Raw genomic sequence first — 12,485 nt, 5'->3', positions numbered from 1 at the left:
TCTTTTCTGTTCCCCGCAGGAACAGGGTTCCTGCTCTGACATGGTTGTCGCTGAGTACAGCGGCCAACTCGATGGCGTCAGAGAGGGTTACTGGGTTTCTGGCCCATACAGAATCTTGAATTTCCATGGGGAGACCCCCAAGGAATTTCTCTATGGCTCGGCGGGAAGGGGTAACAAGGTGAGGGACAAGCAGGCTTAGTTCATGGAAGCGCGTCGCGTACTCGCGCGCTTCACCGCTGTATTGCTTCAAGTTCCAGAATTCTTCCTCCAGGCGCTTAACTTCGTTGGGAGGGCAGAATTCTCGCGTCAGAATTTCCTTAAATTCCTCCCAGAGCATGCTGGAAGCAGCTTCTGCGCCACGCGCATGAGCTACTCCATTCCACCATGTAAGCGCTCTAGATTCCAGGACACTGGAAGCATATAGGGTTCGTCTGTCTGAGGGGCATTGGGTGTGGAGGAAAGCGTTTTCTATTTTCTCAAGCCACTGGAGCATCACGGTGGCTCCTTCAAGACCTGTGAACTTTGGAGGGTTACCCGCGTTAAAGGACTTAATGTTGTAACCAGAGGTGTTGGTATTGTTTTGGCTCAAAGCTTGGGCTATTGCGGCGGCCATTTCCTGGGAACGTTGCTGCGAGCGTCTGCGCGCGGCTTCCTTCTTCTTGAGATAGCGACGAGATAGCGGAGGCATTCTATAAAAATTTTAATTTTAGTTAATATCTTGATTTTAGCGCAAAGTTTTAATCTTATAAAGCTTGGTTTCGCGGAGTCAGTTACTGTCAAAAGTTAAAGTAAAATAAATGACCCTAAATGCAGACTTAATAAAGGTAACAAATTCGAATCAAGAATCGACAATTCATGTATCACCATGACTTTCCGAATTCCCAATTTAAAATATACGAGCAAACGAGTATTGGAGATTGACGATTCATGTATCACCATGACTTTTCAATCTTCAATATAAAATACACAAGAAAATGAGTATTGGAGGTTGACAATTCATGTATCACCATGACTTTTCAAGTCTCCAACCTCAGAACATAATCGTAAATGGAAATTGAAAATCAACTATTCATGTATCACCATGACTTTTCGGATTTTCAAACCCAACAAACGAATATGTAAGAAAAATCAATAAAAATCGAAATTCAACAAAAATCGAAATATCGCGAAATAAAACATAAAATCATATACTGCGCAAGCGCGAGCATATTCATAAATAACGAGTAATTAACAATAAGCGCGCAAACATGAGATTTCTCTCATGCGCGAGAAGGGACTCTTAGGTATTCTAGGCCGTTACGTCTAACCACCTATCCTAAAGTCAACGAGCTCTGATACCAATCTGTAACACCCCGACCAAAGGCGGATTATACATCGAGGCGCCACATATTGTTTCATTACTCGTGACACTAATGGGTGTCAATATTTAATAAATACATTCATTCGCGCACGCGCAAAGTAAAAATAAGATAACATAAATCATCATAAATCAATATATTATAAAGCAAAATATTCGAACAGCAAAAACTTGTCTTGATACATTTTAATCTAGGTCCAAAATAAAGAAAACTTCCTACGTGTCCACAAGCTCCAAAACAGCTACTGCAAACCTGAACATGTGTTAAAATAAACGTCAAACACTTGCGTGTTGGTGAGAAATCAAGTTTAATACAATACATAGATAACAATAAATCTGCGCGCAACATGTGTATGTCTGGTTTTCAACAGGGGTGTAATCTGATCGGGATCAACTCTAAGATTCATAGACTGCCAGTGCTCACAATTGAGCTCACAAACAAGACAAACTGTGCATGTGCAAACAAAAGAGAAAATCATAAACGATAGTTCTCCCGTGTTCATCTAATGGTACCATGAGAACTGCGGAATAGACCGACAAGACGGTTAATGATCCACACATACAAATAAACAGCCAAGTCTACGTCCTCAACACATGGGATACTGCGCGACTAAAGTTCATAAACAGTTTAAGACTCTAAGTTTGTATGAACACATGAACATCCCAAAACATTAAAAGCAAAAAGGGATTAGGTACGAGATTACTCACTTGATAAACGATGCGGTGTAAGATAAAGCAAGAACCAACTTTAAACAAGCACAAGTTAACCTATAAATAAGATTATTGTTTTAATGATTGGTTTTAAGTCTTGATTATAAGTTAGCCTAATTAATAAGTAAATTATTATATATAATATATATATTACCGGAAAAGCAGGGCAGAACAGGGAGGAAGACGGAGGCAAGAGAGGAGGCGGCAGAGAGAGCAAGGAGCAAGAGAGAATAGGAGAGATTAAGTGTTTTTGTGTGTGTAGTGTTAGGAAAAATAATACTATTATTTATAGAGAAACCCTAGGGAACACAATCCCTAGAAAAAGGGGAAAAGATCTCAAAAAGCAAAAGATTCCAAAAGCAAAAGATATCAAAAGATATGGCAGCTGCAGGGGGCAAGATAAAGCTGTCAGGGAACAGTAAAAAGGCATGGGCAGATCAGATAAAGGTACTGGTCAAGCATGGAAAAAGCAGATCTCAAAAGATAATGTCAGTCACTTTTTCTGTCAACCAATGGGGTTGGTGCGCATGCTGCGCCGAAAGTAACTTTTCAGACATAAAGCAGATTAGGTCAACAGCTCAAAAGATAAAACAACACAAAAGCAAACGGCTAGATTAAACAGAAGAAAACTCAAAGGGTTTAGCGCGAGAAGGCTGACACAGAAGGTCAAGAGAGCGCGAGCGCGAAGGCAGACAGAACCAACCTTAACGCATCGCGGAAAGAACTACATTTCTAAGCGCGCCGCGGGAAGAATCACATTTCTTAGCGCGCCGCGGGAGGAACTAAAATTCCTAGCGCGCCGCGGGAAGAACTATAATTCTTCGCGCGTCGAGGGATGAACTACGATCCTTAGCGCGCTGCGAGAAGAACTACAAATCCTTAGCGCGTCGCGGGAAGAACTACCGTTCTTCGCGCGCTGCGAGAAGAATTACAATTCTTAGCGCGCTGCGAGAAGAGTTCGTCTCGCGTATCGCTGGAACAGATGGTCTTCACGCAGGCTTCCTTGTAAGGAGTCTGGCGCGTGGAGCTGCGCAGACAACCTTAGGCGGGAAGAACCAAAGGACAAGCAAAGAGTTAGAAGAAAAAGAGGGAAACAAGGCGTAAGGGCGGGACGGCGACAAGAGGGAAAAGAAGGCGGAAAGAGAGAAGAGGGACGGGACGGCGGAAAGAAAGAGAGAGAAAGAGGCGGGAAGGAAAATATATTATTATTTAAAGTAAAATATAAGTATAAATAAATATTAAATCATAAAAGAAAGAGATCGGGTCAGAGAAACGGGTACCTGGGTCGGGTCGGATCGGGTCAGATGTCACACGGAGCAAGATAGGATTCCTACTAAAATTGCTTTAAATAAACGAGGGATTGGTCTTAGCGAGGACAGTTGTCCGTTTTGTGAATCGCATCAGGAATCCGCTAATCATATTTTCACAGGTTGTATTTTTGCAGCTGAGATATGGCATAGGATTGCCGTGTGGTGTCATTTGGATCCTATTTTTGTCTTTGAAGTTCGGGATATTCTTGTGTTAGCGAAAGGTTTAAAGAAGCCGAAACTCGACAAAAGGGTGGTTCATTGTATAGTGGTTACGGCCTTATGGAGTATATGGAATGCAAGAAATGAGAAGATTTTTCAGGATAAAGAGGCCAAAACTTTCGAGGTGGTGTCCAAGATTAAATCTTGTTCTTATTTTTGAATTCGAAATAGGTCCAGATTTAAATCTATAGAATGGAGCGATTGGTGTAAATATCCTTTTGGGTTGATGTAACTTGGTTTCCTTGCGGCCCTCGTTTTGAGGACTTGCAGGTCGTTCGTGTTGAATGAAGCTTATTTTTCAAAAAAAAAAAGTCATTTCCACTTTGGTGGGGGTGATAAGATGGTTTATGTGTGAATTTAAGGGGTTTGAGATTTCTTATTTTACCTTCTTATGACTTAAATAAAGTCATAAGTTATGAGTTAGAAAGTTGTAATTTATTACTTATACACTCATAAAACTTAACTTTTTCAAACACCTTATAATTCATAACCTATAAGTTATAAATTCTAAGGAAATAAAATAAGGAATTCCATGGTCAAAGTTTCATCCCCATAATATTCAGCTGTTAACAAAAAAAAAGTTAAAAGCTACACACATTAAACATAAATATTTTTATTTATTATTACGAAAAAGAAGCAACTAATATTTAAGATGAAACAAAAAGCGGGCACGTGACACTAAAATAGTAATTTAATTAATTAATTAAGATAATTAATTGGGCATTAAAAACGACGACTATTGAGTGCAGAGTATAAGCCTGATTCACCAAGTTAGGACGAGTCACCTAGCCGTTCGATCGATCCATGAATCATAAAAAGTTAAAAAAGATTTTCAGAAAAGTTAGCTAATCTAATCTAACTTCTAACTAATATATTAAAGCAATACATGTTTCACATGGCTTTTAAATATGTCATTCATATGGGATGTCAACTAATCAATTTTCATTTATACATATTCCACATAATTAACTAATTTTTTAATTACCATTCATTCAATTTAATAATTTTTTATGTTAAATGGTATAACAATTAATTAATTTATTACTATTTAATATTTATTAATTACCTCAATTAAACCAACTATTATTTTCTTAAAATTATATTATTGACAATTTCTAATTAACTCAATTAAGTTATTACCTCGGAAAAAATGACTGGTTTTAACAGTTTGATTAATTGGTTTAATTTTTTTTAACAAAGATATTACAGATTTATGGGTGAAAAGTGTCTGGTACAAGTTGACTACATTTTGGCATAAAAATTAGAGCATAGTTGAAAAGAAGTTATAGCAATTTGATATATTTTAGGTTCAAGGATACGGTTTGTTATCAAACAATTCATAATATTTCACAAATAATTTGCCCGCATACTATTTTTATGGTTATCTCAAAGGTTGTTTTTTTTAACAATTGTGATTAACCTATAATGAACAAAACCAATCAACTCATAGTTGGTAAACGACTTAACCAATGGTGTAGTGACTAAGGTCGTTTCTCTATATGTGAGTAAGAAAGCTTGACTATTTTCAACAAAAAGATGGTCATGGTTATTTTATGTGTGTGTGTAAAATTCAACCTCTTGCTTTACATTACTCTTAAAAACAAATGGAAAAGCTACATTGTTACATAAAAGTTTATATATAAAAACAAAGATAAATTTATTGTTCATGTCATCTTAGTTTTTATATTAACTAAAAAGGCGAATCAATCTCATATTTAGTTCAGGTCAATAGTTTTTTAGTAAATTAATTCGGCTCGAAACAGGTTATGAACGGAAAGTTTTCGATTCGAAACAGGTTGTTTTAAAAGAATATCAAATTGGTTAGGTCAAAACACGCATGCCAAAAAGGGTTATGATTCGAATAAACTCGGGTCGAATCATGTTGTTTTAAATCATAGTATTTTCTAACTTAAAAATAAAATTCATTATCCATGTATTCTTAGTTTTATATTAATTTATACAGGCGGATCGGGTTTGTGTTTGGTTCAAAACATGCTTAGATCAATGTGTTTTTATAGCAAAATAAGTCCGGGTCAAAACAAGTTGTTTTAAAAGAGTATCAAATTAGTTCAGGTCAAAACGGGCGGGTAAAAAAGAGTTATGATCAAAATGAGTTTGAGTCGAAACAGGTTATTTTAAATGATAGTATTATCTAACTTAAAAGTCAAATTAATTATTCATGCATTTTTAGTTTTATGTTAATTTGAGCGAGCGGTTCTGGTTCATATATAGTTCAAAATAAGTTTGTTGAAACAACCGGTATTTTCAAACCCAATGGAATCCTTTTTCCATTGAATTATTTCCTTATGAACAATTTATGTTTAAATCTTTCGTCACTATTATAATTACTGTAATATATAATTTAATTTATAATAAATTGTTATATCTTACAAAATTATTTGGTACTATGGATTTTTTTAAATAATTATAATTGTTTTATGCTTGATTTTACTTATAACTTATATCAAATATGTAAATATTTTTTATTGATGTTATATCATTTTTTAGCTCGTATAATGCACGGGTTATTAACCTAGTAAAAAGTATAGTCACATTAATTCCACATAGACAGATGGACGTTACTAACATTTAAGTTAAAAACACAAAATTTTTTAACTAATAAACAATTATTATTTAATTAATTTTTATAATAAAATATGAGTGAGATATTATAATTGGTTGGAATTGGATGTGGCCCCACCCAACTATTCATTCCCATCTCTATCCGGCATTGGAGTGACGCTTTCCCTTTTGACGCCCCTTTCCCTCTCCACGTAAAGGTGTGTGACACCCAAAACCATAGGATGTTGTAGTGTGTGACGTCCACTACACATGCCTTATAATAAAAAAAAATTACAAGATTGAACGAATGATTGCAATATTTTTTTCAACCATTTTAAAAAGAAGGGACCCTATCACCGGTAATGCGTAAAATCCAGATCGTATTGTGGACCTTGTTGGTAATTTCCATCTTATTAAGCCCGTCACGTGTAGGTGACCGGGTTGGACCTATTGGGCCTATGGAATTTATTAATGATGTAATGTGTTTATGGGGTTACAATTGGGCTTTACTTGTTGGTCAAGTTAGGGTCTCCTTATAAATACATAGCCATGTTAGGGTTATGGAATTGTGAGAGAGATTATTGTATTCAAGTTTTGTGCTAGTTTCTTGAGTATAATAGTACGTGAGGTTTACCCTAAATATTGTGTGCTTGTTTGTGTTTTGTTTGTGTTTCCGTTATCAATTCGTTCTTGAATTGGTATCAGAGCAAGGTTCAAGAAGACCGAGATCAGAAGACGGCAATCGTGCTACCTTACGATGCATGATGGGCAAGGTAGGTTATTGATGAAGGTGACTCGTTCCCCTAATCGACTATACCGGATACAATTAAAGATTGGTAAACCGGTTTGTATACTTAGCCGAATCGAAGAAACAAGCTGGTTGTGGCATGCTAGACTTGGCCACTTGAACTTTGAGTCGATAAAGCTAATGGCCAGGAGGGAAATGGTTGAAGGAATGCGTGGCGTTACCCATGAAAACAAGTCGTGTGAGTCTTGTTTGGTCAGGAAGCAAACAAAGCAATCCTTTCCTAATTCGGCGGCGTTTAGGGCAACTCGGGCCCTAGAACTTGTGCACGGTGATTTGTGTGGACCGATTACCCCTCCAACAATAGCGGGTAACAGGTAGGTGTTTGTTTTAATCGATGATTACTCACGATTTGTTTGGACGTATTTGTTGAAGGCTAAAGATGAGGCGTTTGAAGCTTTCAAGAAGTTTAAGGAATTGGTTGAAAGTGATGTCGGGAAAAAGATCAAGACGTTTCGTACCGACCGAGGTGGTGAGTTTACCTCACATGAGTTCAACCAGTTTTCTGACATGGAAGGTATTCGAAGACATCTAACGGCACCATACACACCTCAACAAAACGGGGTGGTTCAAAGACGGAACCGAACCTTATTGGAGATGACACGGAGTATGTTAAAAGCAATGGGTGTTCCGAATTACTTATGGGGTGAGGCAATCCGACATGCAACACATATCGAGAATCGGATTCCTACTCGTGCCCTAAAAGAGAAAACGCCATACGAGATGTTAAAACAAAAGAAACCGAATATTGCTCATCTTAAAGTATTTGGTTGTGTGGCATATGCAAAGTTAGTGGGCACTCACTTGAAGAAGCTCGACGATCGTTCAAGGAGTTTAGTGCATATCGGAGTTGAGACCGGGTCCAAAGCTTACCGGTTGTTCGATCCAAAGACCCAAAATGTTGTGATAGCTCGTGATGTGGTTTTTGACAAGAAGAATACATGTGTTTGGTCTAATTCGGGTCAAACCAATGAAGAAACGGAGCTAGCACCGGGTTTATTTTGGGTTGATTGGAACGGGGTTATTGATACCGGTGTTGGGTAAGTTGTAACCGAGCCTATGGGAAGCAACAGCATTAGCGACGAAAATTCAGCTTTGTCGCCAAATTCAGCTACAGAATCTACGACAGCTTCTGTCGCTAATTCAGACAGCCCATCAGCACCTTTAACGACAGATTCTGATACTCTAGTTGCTAATTCCAGCAACTCAGCAACCTCTTTAGCGACACCAACAGCAACTGGTTTAGCGACAGCAGCACTTGATGAACCAAAAATTAACCTACGAAGATCTACACGTGTTCCGATCGCACCGGTTAAGTTCAATAATTATGTCCTATGTTCGGAAGTGGAGGACATTGAACTTCTTTTGTTAGAAGAAGGTGAACCAAGGAATTTTGGTAAAGCAAAATCTAAACCGGAGTGGATAAAAGCCATGCAAACGGAACTCGAATCCATTAGAAGAAATGACACATGGAAGTTGACCGAGTTACCGAGAGGGGCTAAAGCTATCGGATTGAAGTGGGTTTTCAAGGTGAAAAGAAATGTAGATGGTTCAATTAATAAATATAAAGCAAGACTCGTGGCAAAGGGTTATGTGCGACAACCCGGAGTTGATTTTGACGAGGTCTTTGCTCCGGTGGCGAGACTTGAAACCGTATGTATGCTCATTGCCATTGCAGCTACAGAAGGATGGCAATTACATCATGTGGATGTAAAGTTAGCATTGTTAGCGGTGAAGCACATTAGTGGCAAGGAACAACGAGCTGACATTCTTACTAAAGCACTTGCGAGAATCAAGTTTGACAAGATGAGAAGATTGCTCGGCGTTGAAGATCTCCTAGTTTCGAGTCGGAAATTAAGGGTTGATTGTTGGTAATTTCCATCTTATTAAGCCCGTCACGTGTAGGTGACCGGGTTGGACCTATTGGGTCTATGGAATTCATTAATGATGTAATGGGTTTATGGGGTTACAATTGGGCTTTACTTGTTGGTCAAGTTAGGGTCTCCCTATAAATACATAGCCATGTTAGGGTTATGGAATTGTGAGAGGGATTATTGTATTCAAGTTTTGTGCTAATTTCTTGAGTATAATAATACGTGAGGTTTACTCTAAATATTGTGTGCTTATTTGTGTTTCCGTTATCAATTCGTTCTTGAGACCTGAGTCTCGGAGAAGTTACAAGCCAATATGGCTGTAGAACCGTATCAATCTCAACATACCCTCAAATCAATATACCGAGAACTGTGAAGTAGGGTGTCCAAGTTATGTTGTATTGACAATAATTATACAACCACCACATAAGTGGAGAAGGATCTCGACATTCAAAAGGAGACACTGGCAAAAAAAATACATGAAGGAATGTAGACAAGCTTTTAAACTTATATTCGGTTACGAATCTTTTCAACATACTTCAGAGTGGCGGTGGTGCCCAAAATGCTTCCACAATCGAATGGTTACGTTGAGGACATGACTAGCTGTTCAGATACATGTGGTTTCGTGGATTTCAAGAGGATACCGACGAGGCACAACGCCGACTCTATACTTTTCAGATTATATGAGCTTTGATTTTGACTGTATACATTATATATTTCAGCATAACTTTGAATGTAACAGTGGAACTTTGAATATTGTAGAAGTGCATTTATTATTTTTAAGAAAGAAAGGTGAGCACGATTCAGTTAATTTGGCTACCTCGGATTGTGGTGAAGACAAATTCAAGTACATCCTAGAAAAAAAATACAACTATACAAGTGTGTGAGAGTGGGTGGGTATTAACTTGTATTGTAAAAGAATATAACATTTCTTTTAAACATATATCATATTAGTTGAAAATAAATTGTTAGTTTCAATATATATAGTATTATGAATATAGATATTATTGTATTCTTATTATGATTATCACCTATTAAATATAATTTAGTTTGTTTCTTAAGTTTTCCTCCCCTTATAAATATCTATTGGTATTTCATTGTATGATACACCAATTAATAATATAAACCTATTCCCTCTCTAATTTTCTTCTCATCTTCTTGCTAGTAGGCTTGTTACAAAACACGTTATCAGCACGAATTGCTTTTGGAGTTGAAAGGTATGTCACAATAGTTAACTTGTATTTATTTTCTATGGGTTTCATCAAGATTTATATTATTATACGATTATGAATTATACATAACTTGGCAAATCGAATTATTCTCGTTAATCTTTACATATTGAAAGCTTGGCAATAGGTTGTGTACATATTGAAAGAATATGTTGAAATTCATTAAATTAGAATTATCACAGTAAATAAAGGGGTATTCATTATTTCAGTTTATTTCAATACGTATTTTTCTAAAATTATGAAAACTTATATCTACTACGATTATTTTATTAAAAGAGATTTAATAATCTCTATCTATAAATTATAATATAAGATTTTGAATAAGACGATTTGAAATTTAAATACGAAATCAGATTAATGTCAAAGAAATAACTTATGGAACCACAATAGATTTCTTTTAAGGAAAAAAAAATTGGTAGTCGACTAAAGAATTTCTTACATGTATATCATTTATAGTATCCATATTTAATTATGTTACATACCTATCAAAGTATAGGGATAATTTGGCAGGATCAGTAGCATCACATATTCATATATATATTTTTAACTGGTTATATAACATCTTATTTGTTTGATATAACTGTAATAATTGTTGTTTGTTAAATATTAATTCATATGTATTGTTATAATATAGTTTATCATGACGAATCTTGCAAAGCTTGAGTTTTTAGCCCATGACATTACTAGAAAAAATTATATGTCATGGGTATTGGATGCTGAAATCCATTTGGATGCTAATAATCTTTGACACTTTTGGTTTCCTCGCGCCTGAAGCTGTGGAGCTACTTACCCGTGTTCAGCGGGTCATGCATAGTAATGTTATGACTCCAAGATCAGCAAATATAGTTTTTAAAAGATTGGGTTTTGCGATTCAAAAAGGAGTAGCGCCGCAGCTTGTTGCCCGCTTGCCTTCTGTTTCGATGTAATCCAATAAACAATCATATATATAAAATATTAAAGATGGAAATAAATCAACTACCCAAGATAAGGCAAAAGCCATGATTTTCTTACTCCATCATATCCATGAGGCTTTAAAAACTGAATTCCTAACTATTAAGGATCCACTTGTCCTTTGGACCAAATTGAAAGAAAGTTATGACCACCAAAAAACGGTAATATTACCGAGAGCTCGTTATGAGTGGATTCATTTAAGATTGCAAGACTTTAAGTCTATAAGCGAGTATAACTCGGCAATGTTTAGAATCACGTCACAACTGATTCTGTGTGGTGAAAATATTATTGATAAGGAGATGTTGGAAAAAACATTCTCCACCTTCCATGCTTCAAATATGTTGTTGCATCAATAATATTGTGAAAGGGGTTTCACCAAGTATTCTGAGCTCATATCTTATTTGCTTGTGGCTGAGCAAAACAATGAGCTCCTCATGAAAAATCACGAGACCCGTCCCGCTGGTACAGCCCCAATCCCAGAAGCGAATGGAGTAACATATAATGGCCAAAGTGGAAGTCGTGGATGTGGTCGTGGTCGTGGTCGTGGTCATAGTCGTGGACGTGGATATAACCAGGGTAATCATCATGGTGTTCAGTTTAGAAACCCAAAAACCCACCAAAAGTGGCATGATAATGAAAAGGGTAAAAAGAAAAGCGAAACTACATCAAATGCATGTCATCGGTGTGGAAGTAATAATCATTGGGCTCGTGCATGTCGTACGCCCAAACACTTGGTGGAGCTTTACCAACAATCCATCAAAGACAAAGGAAAAGAAATAAACACAAATTTTACATATGATGATGGAAGTGTTGATATCCCCGGTGGTCAAAAAGAACTTAATGAAGAAACTGACATGGATGTTGGTGATTTTACTAATGATGCAACTAAATTGGATTATGATGATTTTCTTGCTGATCCAACCAATTTATATTCTTGTGATATTTTAGTTGATATAACCCAGTTGGATGGTTGCAATTTTCATTACATATGAATGATTTGATTTAAGTTATGTTATTTGCTTGATGTTTCTTTTAAACTTTATGTTTGAGATTATGTATTTGGTTTTGGTTTTGGTTTTGAGGCACACTAGACATTATGTTTTGGAATTCTTTTTATGCTTGAAGTATCTTAAATGTTTTACTTATGCAACTTTATTTTATTTTATTTTATTTTGAAGCATATGGAGCGGTTAACTAAACTCTCTATTAATGGTGAAGATATATGTTTAATAGACAGTGCAACTACACATACAATTCTCAAGAAAAGGAACTATTTTTCTAATTTAGTTATAAAAGAGGCAAGCGTTAGTACTATATCTGGTAGTACAAAATTAATTGAAGGTTTTGGAGAAGCTTATATTGTGTTACTTGGTGGAACACAATTTAAATTTAACAATGCTTTATTTTCCACATTGTCTCAAAGAAATCTAATAAGCTTTTAAGATATTCGTCTAAATGGGTATCATGTTG

Source organism: Bidens hawaiensis, unplaced genomic scaffold (genome assembly GCF_021521415.1).
Source record: "Bidens hawaiensis isolate Kalapana, Puna unplaced genomic scaffold, B.hawaiensis_p1.1 tig00019326_1, whole genome shotgun sequence".
Taxonomy (NCBI): Eukaryota; Viridiplantae; Streptophyta; class Magnoliopsida; order Asterales; family Asteraceae; genus Bidens; species Bidens hawaiensis.
The sequence above is the reverse complement of the archived record's forward strand: the minus strand, read 5'-3'. Positions refer to the sequence as shown.